A 15,249-nucleotide genomic window follows, 5' to 3' on the forward strand; every position below is an offset into this window, starting at 1 on the left:
ATTTGGTAAATTTGGTAGATGATGGTTCTTGTAAGGTGGAATCTTTTTCGATTTGGAATGTTGAGGTCTCGTTGTGGGTTCTTGCAAGCATACTAAAATGATATGAAATAAACTCATTAATTGTTTTTTCATAAATTAAAAATTACTCATAAGAAGTAAACTATAACTTTGTAATTTAGTTGCTATAATATAAGAGTTTAAGAGCATCTGGATTTACCTTTTTGGTAGTTTAGCTGCTTCTTCACATATTAAAAGCTCTGCATACAACCCATCTGAAGCTATAAGCTCATCATGTGTCCTAATCTCCATTAACTGACCTTCCTCCATCACAGCTATAAAATCAGCATTTTTAATTAACAAAAGCCTTCTAGCAATTATAATGGTTGAACGACCCAACATTAACAAATCCAAAGCCTCTTGAACAGATCTTTCAGCTTCAAAATCAAGTCCACCTGTCACCTCATCAAGAAAAAGAATACAAGGATTCAAAAGCACTGCCCTTGCAACCGAAAGTCTTATCTTCTGTTCTTATGTTAAAGATAAACCAGCCCTACCTACCTGAAAGCAACACATGTTTTCTCATTAGGTTAAAAGGGTAAAACTGTAATTTCATATACTCTTTTGGTTTTTAGTTACATGTGTATCGTATCCTTTTACAAGTGAGCTGATGAATGTATGTGCATGAGCTGTTTTAGCTGCATCTTCAATTTGAAGTGATGTGGCATCTCTCCCATAGGCGATATTGTCCTTAATACTTAAGCTTAGTAATGCAGGCTCTTGAGTGACTAAACCAATTTGGCTCATTAGCCATTCCAGTTTCAGGTTCTTGATGTTCTCTCCATCTAGAAGAGCTTCCCCTGAAAAAGAAAACAATAAATAAAAAGAATATAAAGAAAACAATAGATGATTAGGGAGTTAAACTGCAAAATGGTGATATTTCATTAATCCAAAGAAATAGTGTGAAGATAGAAAGAAGTAACATATTACATACCTAATGTAGGATCATAAAACCTTTCCATAAGTGGAATAATGCTTGTTGATTTTGCTGGTTAGTATTCTCGGAAAGCATCAAACTGGATTGTAGAAGATTCATGTCCTGATTACATGTTGAAGGTATATTCCATTATTGCCACTCCTCTTGCTTATAATTATTGTTGTTGGTATAGGGGATGTTCCTTTTTCCATTAAGAACTGTATTTCCATGATTGTTATTAATTACAATAAAAACTTTTATATACATAAATTGTCTAACTTTTTAAAGGATGTTAAAAGGGTTAAAAAGACCATCATGTCCCAATACATTAATCACTTTTTTTTTCTTTTTTGTAGGTTTTTTGACTTCAACATGTGGTTATATGTTCTAACTCAGGTAAAAACCTTTATGAATTAGTTTAATTGCTTTTATTATCAGAGAACTTTTGATTTCCTTTAAAAAATCAACTGGTCATAAACCACATAGGTTACCGGTTTTTGTTATTGTGAGTAACTAACTTGAAGGAGAAATATTGACAGCAATGAAGAGACTTCAAGGGATATGTGTCTCGTTCTTCTTTCTTGATCTTAGAGATAATCTTGGTGGATTAGTGTGGGTAAACTTGCATAAATCTAATGATTTTTTGTTTGTAAATCATCTGGTTGTATTGTTATTTCTTTTAGGAGTGTTCATTGTTCGGTTTGAAACCGTGAAACCGGTCAAACTGGACATCGATTTGGTTTCACGGTTTGTATTTATATTTACAGTTTGGCTCGTGGTTTCAAACTTTCGAAACCGTATAAAAACCGGACCGGACCGTGTATATATATATATACATATATATATATATATATATATATATATATATATATATATATATATATATATATATATATATATATATATATATATATAATTTTTCTTATATGTTTTCGTATATAGTTTTATTATATATAAAAATAATAAAATTCAAAAACCCACATATCTTATGATTCATGACTTAAGAATAAGAACAATTAAGCGTTGTGTTATTTTTAATGTTAAAAATATGGTATATACATGGAATAGTGAGCACTAATATTACCATATTATGTGTTCAATTTTTTTTCATTAAAGTAGTGATAAGAGTCTAATCGGTGATAGTTTGAATACGTTGCTACTGCACTACATGATAATTGTAGAGCCATTCTTGTTGGTGAAAAGTCCTATGGAAAGGTTTGTATAACATTGTTATCAATTAAAAAATGAAATGTTATTGTGGGTTCTTTTTATTCATTAATTAATCTGGATAACTTTCTTGATTATTACTGTAGGGTTTGATATAGTATGTATCTGAACTTCATGATGGATCGTGGGTAGTGGTGATTGTTGGGAAATTTGTCACACCAAATCATTTGGACATAAATGGAAATGGAATTGATCCTGATTATCAACAAGCAAATATCACCATTCCCGAAAATCGACTTTGGTTTTGCTAAAGCCATGGGATTGGTATGTATGGAATTACCAAATTACCCCTATGAAGTAAACTAAGTCCATGTCAATTTCTTTTCAAGTTGCAGCATCCCACTTGGATACTATGTTAGACAAACTTAAAGACATTCTTGACAACATTGGAAAAAGTGTTCTCCAGAGGTATATATGTATATTATATAATTTTTATTTATTGTTTATGCTTATTTTATGTTTAGTCTTCTTGACAATAACAGACTGTTTGAAATGCAGATTTCTATCCTTCTTCTCAGATAAAACTAAGATTAAAGATTCTGATGACATTCATGCTGCATTAGCTCTCATGTATGGATATGCTACAAGATATGCTCCTTCAACTGTAATTGAAGCCAGAAGATGGAAGAAGTCGTGCAGAGCAACTGTTACATATCTTGAAACAAATCGATCACATTGTTTCTACACAAGTAACAAAGATCCATATTACCAAAATAGTTTGTGTTTTATGTTTGTTGTTATTTGGATTAGGAAGATTTGTTTTTCTACTTTGACTCATGTTAATAAAATAACAATTAAATGTGATTTATTTTGAATATTAGTACAATTATTTCATGAAATGGATTGTTTTGTTATATAAGTATATTATTTTGCATTATGAGACTTTTAAATGTGTTATTTAATTTGAAATTTAGTGAATCTATCAAATATATATATATATATATATATATATATATATATATATATATATATATATATATATATATATATATATATATTTAAGACCTTTAAAATTATGACACGCAAAAATGTGTGTCATCTTTCTTTATGACACAGGCTTTAATGATACGCAATGCAAGTCGTAAAATTCGTAAGGTTACAACACGCAAATGCATGTCGTGTTCTTTATGACACGGCCTTCCTTGACACGCATTGCGTATCGTAAGCGCGCGTCGTAAATGTGCGTCGTAAATAGACGACGCGCAATAGCGTGTCGTCTTCCTTTATGACAGGGCCTTCCTTGACACCCATTTGTGCGTCGTCTGAGCGTTTTACGACACGCATTGCGCGTTGTAAAAGGCTGTTTTCTAGTAATGGTTGTCCTTTCAGACGTTTTGAGGTGCTTAGAAGAATAAAAATGTGGTTTTGATCATTTATTCCCTTCCATGCATGTGTTACAAGGTCTTAATGGGTTAAGTAGTTAAGGTTTTTAGTGTTAAACACTTTTTTGCCATGCAATACCATATAGTTGGAAACTTTATGGTCAAGGACGTCATTTGGGGATTGGATTTGACTTTAGACGTAAGGACTTCATGTATTAAGCTCTTAATGGGAAGAAGGGTTGACCAGGTGCGTATGTTGGGCGTACCAAGCGGTACACTGCATGTACGCGGTCAAGGCCCCGACTTCTGGGTCAATCAGAGTACGCCCCACATACAGATGAGTACATCCAGCATACTCGGCTAGGTTGACTCGGCTGGTTTGTTGACTTTGACCTTTGAATAAGTTTGACCTAAGGGTAGTTTAGGTAATTTAAGTGGTTTTGATATTGGTCATTATTTGGTGTTTAGGTGACCAGTGGAGTTATCATTTGGAGTTTTGTTCGGTCAGATACCTTTTTCAGACTGAGATGTGACTTTTCCTTACTGTACCCGTGGGTCGAAGGCACCAATATCGGCCCATTTGAGTATGTATCTTGGTTATAGGATAGTACTATGATAGTATATGACTAATTAGTAGATATGTATGATTATCTATATTTGTTGGTTATGTTTTTATGTTTATCTGTTACATATGTTGACATATTGTGTTTGGGTTGAGGCGGTCCTGCTTTGTGCTGAAGGCCAGGACACCCGGGGACGTCCGAATAGGCTATAGGCCATGCGAGGCGGTCCAGTCAGGCCGACAGCTCATAGAGCGGTCCGGATAGGCTGTATACCCTACGAGGTGGTCCAATCAGGCCGGCAGCCCGTAAAGCGGTTTGGATAGGCTATAGGCCCTACAAGGCGGTCCAGTCATGTCGAAGGCTCGTAGAGTGTTCCAGATAGGTTGTAGGTCCTATGAGGCGGTCAATTCAGGTTAAAGGCTCATTTATGCATCCTTTGTTTGTTATATAGTGTGTTGGTACTTTGGGGGAACTCACTAAGCTTTGGCTTACAATTTTAGTTTATTGTTTCAGGTACTTCTAAGGATTGTGGGAAAGCAAAGGTGTGATCGTACACATCTTCCTGTTTTATGTTTCTTGGTCTTGGGAAACGCTGATTTTGAATAATGGTTTGGAAACAATGACACTTTTTGTAAACAATGTTGGTTAATGTTTGATATAAATTTTTTAAATTTCTTTGAGTTTTGGATTATTACAAGTTAGTATCAGAGCCTTGGTTTGAGAGAATTGGATGAACATTCATGTGAATCCAGACTCAAACTAGGGAACTGCAAAAGTTTTCTTAAACTGTTTTCAAAATAATTTTCAAAAGTAACCAAGGAAGGGTGTGATGATGTGTATGATTAGCAAGATCAAGAAAGTATACCCCAAGTTCCCACACTATTATTGATATTTGTTTATACTAGAACAACATGCTAGTGGTGGGCTAGGGATCTTCTAGAATTGCATGATAGAATTGCCTGCTATGTGATACCTGATAGCCTAGTATTATTTTTGTATGGAATTGACATCATTACTATAGTTGCTTAGTTTATGCATCATAGTTGTACATAACTAAGATTCTATAGCTTAAGAATGTTTGGTCTAGCCTTGTTTCTTGTTCTTATTTGATGAAGGGCTTAGGTTAGAATCAAGTATTAACTATCTATAGGATCCAATGTTATGTATGATTAACATATGCAAGTGTTGTAGGGTTGGTGGAAGTTTCATGGATGGGTTATGTGTGAGCAGTCGGCCAATTGAGGAATGTCTAGCCTTTCTTTAGGGAGTGAGAATAGGATGTATGGATATTCTAGTGTGTGTTGTTAGGGTTTTTGTGATGATCTTCTAAGACAAATAGGGTAGGTGTGGAAGGTAGTATTGGATCCATACAACCGGAAGCACAGGATCCGTACACGTAGCAGGGAAGTCACAACCCGCAGGGTTTCGTTATTTAAAATAGCTCGTGTGGTATGAAATTCATCTTGTTGGATATTTTTTTGGTTTATTTTCAGTATGGTGCTCATGAGGGGATCAGGTTAAGGAGCTGGAGCGGGCAGTCAGGATAGGCCAAGGTTGATTGAGGATCAAATTAGGGAGTTGATTTCTGCTGAGGTTGTTACTGCTGTCTGGGGATCGATACCGAAGTTGTTTGGGTCTATCAAGACCACCATAATTGAGCTTTTCGATGATTGTTATGCGGCACTTTATGAGGTTGTTGTTGTTGTAGCTACAACGACTTTTGTAGCCGTTGGGGTTCATGGAGAGAGGGCCTTCCAGTATCGGGAATTCGATAATATGAAGCCTTAGGTTTTTTATGGAGTTCAGGATCTGATGATTGTGATGAGGTGGTTAGCCGATGTCAAAGGGTGTTTCTTTATGTGCTCCTGCCATGCTTACCAGAAGGTTATGTGCTCTCGCCATGCTTACAGGAAGGGAATTATGCCAAGGATTATCGCCAGCAGGTTCCAGTACCGAGCACTAGGATCTGTTATCACTGTGATTAGGTTGGCCATATTAAGGCCAACTGTCCTTTGCTCACTATGGGATCAGCATAGGCTCCAGTACTAGCTACGATGAGGATCACATACGGGTGGCAGGGTAGGGCGGAGCCCCCGAGGGCTCGAGGTTGCGCTTTCAAGCTCACAGCAGAAGAGGCAAGGGAAGCTTCAGACATTGTTACTGATATGTTTACATTTATCATTATGTCAATTATTTTATGGTATGCTTATGTTTATGCTTCTGATAGGTACCTTCTTAGTGAATTCTTTGCCTGCTCTTGTGTTATTTGACTCGGGCGCGAGTCGGTCCTTTGTATCTCAATCTTTTAGTAGGGTTTTGATATGACACTTGGAGAGATGGAGCGTCCGTTGCAAGTTTCTATCGCCAACGAACATAGGATTTCTGCATCAAGTGTTTTTCGGGATTGTGTTTTGGAGATTTTTAGGGTGCCTTACTCGATTGATTTTATCCTTATTCCCATGGGAGATGTGTTTGTGATATTAGGGATGGACTAGCTGGGTATATTTGGGGCTTTGATCGATTGTGAGGGTCAGCGGGTGATAGTTCGAACCCCAAGTGGGGAGAACTGGTTATTTATGGAGAGGGTACTAGATTGGGATCAACCTTTTTTCTGTTCCCATAGCTCGATAGTATATTCCACACGGGTGTATGGGTTATCCTGCTTATGTGGTTGATGCTTAAGTGGGGAAGCAGGTTTTGATTTCAGAGGTGCCAATGGTTAGAGACTTCGTTGATGTGTTCCTGAAGGAGTTGCCTGGTGTGCCTCCGGAGAGGCAGGTCGAGTTCAGAATTGATTTAGTTTCGGGTGCGGCTATTATTGTTAAGGAGTCGTACCGTTTGGCACCACATGAGATGCAAGAGTTTTCCTCTCAGCTTCAGGAGCTACTAGGCAAGAAGTTTAGTAGATGGATCAATTCGTCATGGGGAGCGCCGATTTCATTCATCAAGAAGAAGGATGGTTCATACCGGATGTGCATTGATTACCAGGAGTTGAACAAGTTGACGGTGAAGAATGGTTATCCCCTTCCACGGATTGATGACCTCTTCGATCAGTTGCAGGGTGCATCTTGGTTCTCCAAGATCGTCTTGAGGTCAGGGTATCATTTGATGACAATCAGAGCGGAGGATGTGGAGAAGACCGAATTCTGGACTCATTATTGTCATTACAAGTTCATGATGATGCCATTTAGGCTCACCAATGTTCCTTGTCTTCTTCATCTCCTCGTCTGCGGAATACTGCGGAACCAAAAGAGCTCTCTTCCTAAACTTGGTAGTGATCCCTGCCACAGTCTTAGTCGTCTGGCGAAGGTCCTGAAACTCCCTCGCCAACTGTTGCACCTGGATAGCTAGTGCAAACTCTACCCAAAAACAGGTCACAAACTCATCCTAAATCATCGCCTCAATGGCTTCGCCTCCCAAAGCGAAATCTAGCTCCTCACACTAATCTCGAGCTCTGCCTTTCAAAAGACAAGAAGCAAATCTGACCTTCGATCTCTCGGGGCAGAAACACGTCCAGAAGGCATTCACCATATCTGCTAACCACCTCTTACTAGCAATGGAGTCCTTCTCCCCAAAGAACTTCGGAGTTCCACAAGAACGAAACTCACAGAAGGAAAGAGTGTGAGCCCCCCACAATAGCCATAATCTCAGTGCGGAACGTGCCCGGACACTTATCCAAAATCTCCATGATCCCCTCTTTGACCGAACCGAAGATTACACGTGTCTACTCCAAAATACCTTAGTTGATCTCCGACTAGATGAACTCCCACATCCACTCATCAATCGGCTCAGTGCCAGCACTTGAGCCTAAACCAAATCTTCCACTACAAGTGCTCATCATCGTAACAAAATGCAACCATACACTAATGAGAACATACCCAAAAATCATCATCCACACGCTTCCTAGATTCTCCATGACTCCCCTCAATTCGACTATGGATCTTGTGCTTTCAATAGTACGGACCCAATACTACCTTCCACACCTATCCATACTTTCCTCAAGGATTATCCTGAAACCTCTAGGTCGCCTTCTCAAACTGGTACTCCAAGTACTCGCTAAACAACGGAACCAAACTCACTAAAGCACCTCTTAGGCTCTCCTAGGTTCCGACCTCACCCTACCATCAGCTGATGAAGAACTCCCACTAATGTCAGCTAACTACTTCATGAATAGAATCACATGCCATAAAGCTTAAATAATCCTTCAAGTAAAAGACTCAACCCTACAACAGTTAAGCTCAAATGAGAGTTGCGCAATAGAGTCAAATATGTCACTCTGAGATTATTTAACCTTTGCAACATATTCACTTAATAGTTAACTCACATCATTAAGAGTGCCACAAAGCACAAAGCAAGAAACATTCATGCAGTAACACTCCAAGCCACAGAACAGAAAAAGAACATCCGTAGCTCACTTACTACAACCTGTTCTAGGAACTTCCACTCTCACTACCTATTGCCTTATGCATACAAAATATACACAATACAGGATCAAATATATTTTCGAAAGAAAGACTCTACCCTAGGACCATAACCAAACAAGGAATAGGAAATAAGGCCAAACCAGTCAGTCTATGACTATATAATCTAAACCGTATACAATTTTTAGAGTATAAACTAAGCAATCTGTAACATCCCAAAATTCGTACCAAAAATTTTCTTGAAATCATTACCAAAGTCATATTCACAAAAACATATCATACGTCATAACATAAATTCAGAGTGTTAATTCCAAAAGTTATTTCATTATCAGAGTAAAACATCCCAGGCTGACTAATCAATGGTGTGTGTGCCATGCGATCACCCTGAGCTCTTCCCTCCGCTACCGGAAGTACCTGAAACCAAAATTGAAAACCGTAAGCATGAAGCTTAGTGAGTTCCCCCAACCTACCACATACCCTGCACAAACACATACTGCACATACTGGGCCACGCCCGCTATTTCAGGCCTCGCCCGCTACTTCAGACCTCGCCCGCTACAGCGGCCCCGCCTGGCTTCAAGCCCCACTCGGATACAGATCTGTTTCTTTTAGGCCCCGCCTGTCTCTGGGCCCCGCCCGCTAACCACATAATACACAATACCATATAACACATAACTAAACATACCCTACTATATTCCTATCCTAAGGCATCGCCTGTCTTGGGCCTCGCCCCTATCCTGTTACTAGCGAGTCATGGAACCCCGTCCAAGCTCCTACTATAAGTGAGATACGGGCCCCCGCCCATACTCACTCCATACCTATTTCGGTCCTTGCCCCTGCTGTGCTACTAATGAGATATGGAACACCGTCCATACTCTACTATTGGTGAGATACAGGACCTCTCCCATACTCACCTCCCTACCAGGCATATACATGCATCACACAGACAACAAGTATACTCTATCATGCAAACCATCCCTTGGGCACCCGCCCGACATTGGACCTTGGTCCTAAATATCATACAAGCAAACAGTGCCTAGGGCTAACCCCCGGGTCTTCCTACTCATAACTACATGGGTCGGCATTGTGGCCGTAGACCCATTCACACAAAGGGAAACTCACCTGCACTGCTGAACTTTTGCTGATAACCCTCTGACTGCTGACCGACAATTTTCTGAACCGCTGCTCCACTAGCTCCCCGAGCTACCAATATCAATATACATAACACTTAGATCCAAATAGAACTCTAGAATCCAACTAAGTCCACTCTTGTCAAAGTCAAAGTCCTGGTCAAATTCAGACTGCTTGACTGACTCCACTTGTCGCGTCCTTATGCTCTGAAACTCTCACAATACACCTCAACTCGCCGAGTCACCCCGTCGACTCGGTGAGTTCAACGATCTTTGAGTCCCATCCTGTCCAACTCACTAAGTCACCACTCAAATCACCGATCTAAGTCTTAACCAAAAGAGGTTGAGGTTCTGCGATCCAACTCGTCGAGTCCAAGAACAGACTCACCGAGTCCACAGTAATCTTCAACAGACTCGCTGAGTTGTTCTTCCAACTCGTCGAGTTCCTGCCTATCTTCATTCAACTCGCCGAGTCCACCCATGTGACTCGTTGAGTAGCTTCAGTTCTTAATCCATACAGTGGCTTTTCGAGCCATGCAGGGGCTCCAACTCATAGATCCACTCTTCCAAAGTCTATTCCTCATGTAAAGTTGAAAACTTTATGTGAACCCAAGGAGCTATAGGCTTAAAACACTCTAGGGCTAGGGTTTGGGGCAAACATGCTTTACCAACACACCAAAAACTGCTTCTTTATGGGTCTCTGGCCAAGACACACCTAGATCTAAAGTAGCTACCTCATATCTGGACTTCTAACTCGAAAAGACTCCTTATCATACCAAAATGGCCCCAAAAGATCATCCATGAGAAGATCTAGAAGCAACAAAGGCAAGGTGACAGATTGTTACCTTCAAATTGATGTTCACAACCAAAGAGTTGAATCCTCCTGCTTCTTAGTGGTCAAATCCTCCAATTCTTCCTCTTGCAAAAGCCCCAAACTCACTTTCTTCCTTCTCTCACTAAACTTAGGGTTTGGAATCGTGCATAGCAGCTTCTGGCCGAAAAGGGGGACTAAGGAGAGGACATAAGGTCTTTTAAATAGGGTGCAAACCCTAAGATTAGGGATTTTCTCATCCAGACCAGACTCGCCGAGTCCACTCGCAGATTCGTCGAGTCGGTCACTTAACCTGTAACCTTGATCCCACTCCGACTCGTCGAGTTCTTCCCTGGACTCGACGAGTTGACTCCTCGACTTATAGCTTTTTCTTTCTTTTCTTGTTCTTTCTGATTCTGGGTGTTACAACTCTCTCCCACTTAAACTAAACCTCATCCTCAAAGTTTCTCTACGGCCAATCGCCCTGCAATCTTCTTTCAACACCCTGCTTAAAATCTAATACCAGCTGCCTACCTTCGCTGGCCTTCCACCCGGTCATTCTAACGACCCTTGACCCTTGCTGATAATATCCTCGAGTTCACCCTAACCCTGTCCATCCTGGAAACACAACTTACTTAACTGACAATCCTTCCGGTACTCCCCGAGTACTTATGCTGGACATCCTAGGGGTCCACCCCCCCCCCCCTTTTCGTGTGCATTTACTGGCCTTCCTAAGGCAACGTTCCATAACCAACTACCTCCCCTATCACTGTGAAGGACTTATCCTTCACCGAATCCATTACTCCCACTACTTCCAGTGCGGGCTATTACCGCCAGTACTCACTGGATACTTCTTACTACTATAACTTAGTGCTAAGCACCCATCACAGCGAATGGTTCAGATAATCCTTCGAGTAAAAGATTCATCCCTGCAACGGTTAGACTCAAAAAAGAGCTGCGAAATAGGTTTAATCCCTTCCTTATGATATTATCCAACCCTACTGTGAGATGCATAGCACTCTCCGGTCAACTAGCTGTTTTATACCATAGTCTTCTTACCATTACTGCCACTGACTGAAAATTCTGCTGTCCCTTATCCGCCTTCTGGATGAACCGAGACCACCCCGGTCCCTACTAATCTATCAATCTCTAGATTACTGGACTCCTACTGGTCGTTATTCCCATCGTAATCTCTCAGTCGCTCCCAGCGACTTCCGGAGAAACTACGGCCACCTAATACTGCTCCATCTACCCTGCCACTCTGGCGCTACAAGTCTTGGGATCCTCGATCCCCAAACTTGACCCTAAGATCCTTACCAGGTCCCACCTGTGCTACTAAAACTCACGGGCCTCGCCCACGGATCTCTCCCGACTATACTACCGAGCAACCCTGCTCTCAGGTCTCACCTATACTGCTACTCAAACACGGGCCTTGCCCACGGGTCTCACCCAACTACATCCTGGAGCGGCCTCTCCCAAGGTCTCACCTCTCTAGGGCTATGCAAGCAAGCTCCATGCTACTCTCGTCCACTACCCATCCTTGATCCCTACCTTGATCACTAGGAGGTAAGGGCCTCGCCCAAACTCCACTAACTAAGAAATACGGGCCCCCGCCCACTCTCCGCTAACTAAGGTGCTAGGGACTGCTACGGCTTACTCTTACTCTTACAACACCTTCCATGCTAACTGACCAATGGTGAATGCTACGGCTACCCTGTAGTCTTACAACACCTTCCACCACTGGCTTGCTGACAGAAAAAATGTTGCGGCTCTCCCGCCGCTCTACCATGCTCTACATGTTGTATCCGCCACTGACTATTAAGAGCTAAGCATACCATGCTAAACGTTCTCAAAATCTTCATTCCGACTCACTCGAGTCCTACGGGCGATCCTCCATCCTGAAATTCCAACCAGTTACTAACTATCTCGATTACATGAACTCTCTGTAGGGAAGTTTCTCAAACTCCCAACCCTGAACTCATCAATCCATCCATCGTTGTGCTACTTCTTTTCCTTCTCATAGATCGTGTACTCATTCTGGATCTGCGTGCTCTTACCCTTGTACTCTCGGAGGGTTCTCCCCCACTTTGATCCTGCCTACCTTACTGCTCAATGCTTGAGAAGAATTCCCAATCTTCTCTGCTATACCGCAATCAATCTGCTGAGGAACCGAGCTTGCCATAGCTAGGGATCTAACCGATCCATCACTCAATAACACCTTCCTGAACCCAGCAGACCACTACTGAGTTCCACACAAGCATGCTATAGTTACTACATCCTAAGTAACCTGCTTCCATTGGGCACAACCCCTAACTACCATTTTAATATCCAAGGTATGCAGATGGCATATAACTAAATCACAAGCAAGCCGCCCAATTCTAAAATACTTATACCAATAACAATGCAAAACCATAACAATATAATCATAAATAAAGAAAACAGAAAACGGAAGACACAGACCTGCAACGTCCAGAGTTCCTCGCGTCTCCATGGTAGTCATCTGAAAAGCCCTGCCTCCTACCGCAGGCGCCTCTGCTCAGCCCTGACGGCCGTCTGTGATCCTCAGTGTTGTAGGGGCAGGTGCTATCACCCGTCCTGCCGGAAGCAAACTAGGACACTAGGCCTTCTTGTGGCCCCGCTGACTGTAGTGAAAACATATCAGGTCTGATCCCTGTGTGGTGGTAGCAGTACAATCTCTGCTAAAATGACTAGTTCGGCCGCACTTGAAGCAGCCCGAATCTCCACCACTACCACTCCTACACGCTCCCTTGTGCGTCCTGTCGCACCTCCCGCATCGGTCGCGGCTCTGGTAATCTCTAGATCTCGAATCTGACCCCTTGGGCCTTTTGCCCGAGCCTGTGGCTACCTGAACCTCATCCGGCTTCCTCTTCCGGATCTGCTCCAAATCAATCTCCCTCTCTCTAGCTCGAGCGATCATATCCTCCAACGTTTTGCAGCTGGACCTGCACACAAATTGCCTAATGCCATCCCTCAACATCTCATGGTATCGGGTCTTTTTCATCTCCTCATCCGCGACATACTGCGGAACAAGAAGGGCCCTCTCCCTGAACTTGGCGGTGATCTCCACCACAGTCTCAGTAGTCTGCATCAAATCCTGAAACTCCCGTGCCAACTGCAGCACCTCAATAATCGGTGAAAACTCAGCCCTGAACCTGGACGAGAAATCGCTCCATGTCATCGCGTCCAACGCAGCATCATCACCAATGGCATGACCAATCTCTCGCTCTGTCCTTTAGAAAACAGGAGGCGAGTCTGACCTTGTCCCCCTCGGGACACCGACTCGTACGGAATGCGTTGGTGACATCGGCTAACCACCTGCTACTAGCGATGGGGTCCCTAGCCCCCATGATAATTTGGTGCTCCGCAAGCTCTAAACTCTCGGAATGTCAAAGTACGCGCTCCCATCAAATCCATCATCTCGGTACGGAAGGCTCCTAGCCTTTCATCCAAGATCTCCATTATACCCTCCTTGACCGTGCCAAAGATCACAGGAATCTGATCTAGGATACTGCGCGTAACCTCAGCTGATATCAACGCCCTCATCCGCTCCTCGAGCTGCTCGGCTCCTAAACCTGAGCCTGATCCCTCCATTAGTCTCTCACGCAATGTCACCATGCTCAAAACATATCATCATAACTATCAGGATACTCGTCACCTCTGAGGGATCATACACACACACTACAAGTTTCCCAGTCTCGTCTCGGCCTTTCTCGAATCGAGTACGGGCCCATACTACCTTCCACATCTATCCGTACTTTCCTCAAGAATTGCTTCGACTCCACTAGGTCCCTTTTTCTACTACTACTGCTCCCAGCACTATCTCATCCTAGGCTTACCCTAGGGAACCTCTGACTCCACCCAAACCAGTTATCAGCTGCTGAAGGCCTCTTTGTGATGCCAATTATCCATCACCTGAATACCATCACATGTGACGAGGCTCAAATAATCCTTGGAGTAAAAGACTCGTCCCTACAACGGTTAGACTCAAACAAGAGTTGCGCAATAGGGCCAAATCCAGCACTCTGAGATTATTCAACCCTGATCACATGTGACGTGACGTATTCACCTAATGGCTAACTCCCATCACTCAGAATCCCACAATGCACAAAGCAAGCAACATTCAGACAAGGGAAAATCTAACCATAACATACTCAAGCAATCATAATCTCATATCAAGAATCTGTACTAGCATGTAGCATAATCTCATAAACTCAAGCATAACCTAAACAGGCTATCCTACTATTGTCTAACCAGTACTATCATGCAGCTCAAAACCATATATAACAGGCACATAAGGCATCCTCCCTAGATCCTTAGTCCTAATCTAGCATGCTGTTCTACTAACTGATAGTCATAACATAAACTTGTATGGGTATTTTGGGGTACTTACTTGAGTTCGGCTGATTGCATCCACCACACCCTTTTCTCTTATCAAAGTTCTTTTCTTTTTGAATTCTTTTCACTTTTCTAAAACTATTTCATTTCTCAAAACTCTTTTTACAAAACTGACTTTCATTTTGAAAACTTTTATACCAATCCCTTAGTTTGAGTTCAGACACACCTGAAAGTATGTCCGAATCCCTCAAACCAAGGCTTTGATACCAACTTGTAACATCCCAAAATTCGTACCAAAAATTTTCTTGAAGTCATTACCAAAGCCATATTCATAAAAACATATCATACGTCATAACATAAATTCAGAGTGTTAATTCCAAAACTTATTTCATTATCAGAGTAAAACATCCCAGGATGACTAATCAATGGTGTGTGCCATGCGATCAC

The sequence above is a fragment of the Lactuca sativa genome, chromosome 3, assembly GCF_002870075.4.
Source record: "Lactuca sativa cultivar Salinas chromosome 3, Lsat_Salinas_v11, whole genome shotgun sequence".
Lineage (NCBI taxonomy): Eukaryota > Viridiplantae > Streptophyta > Magnoliopsida > Asterales > Asteraceae > Lactuca > Lactuca sativa.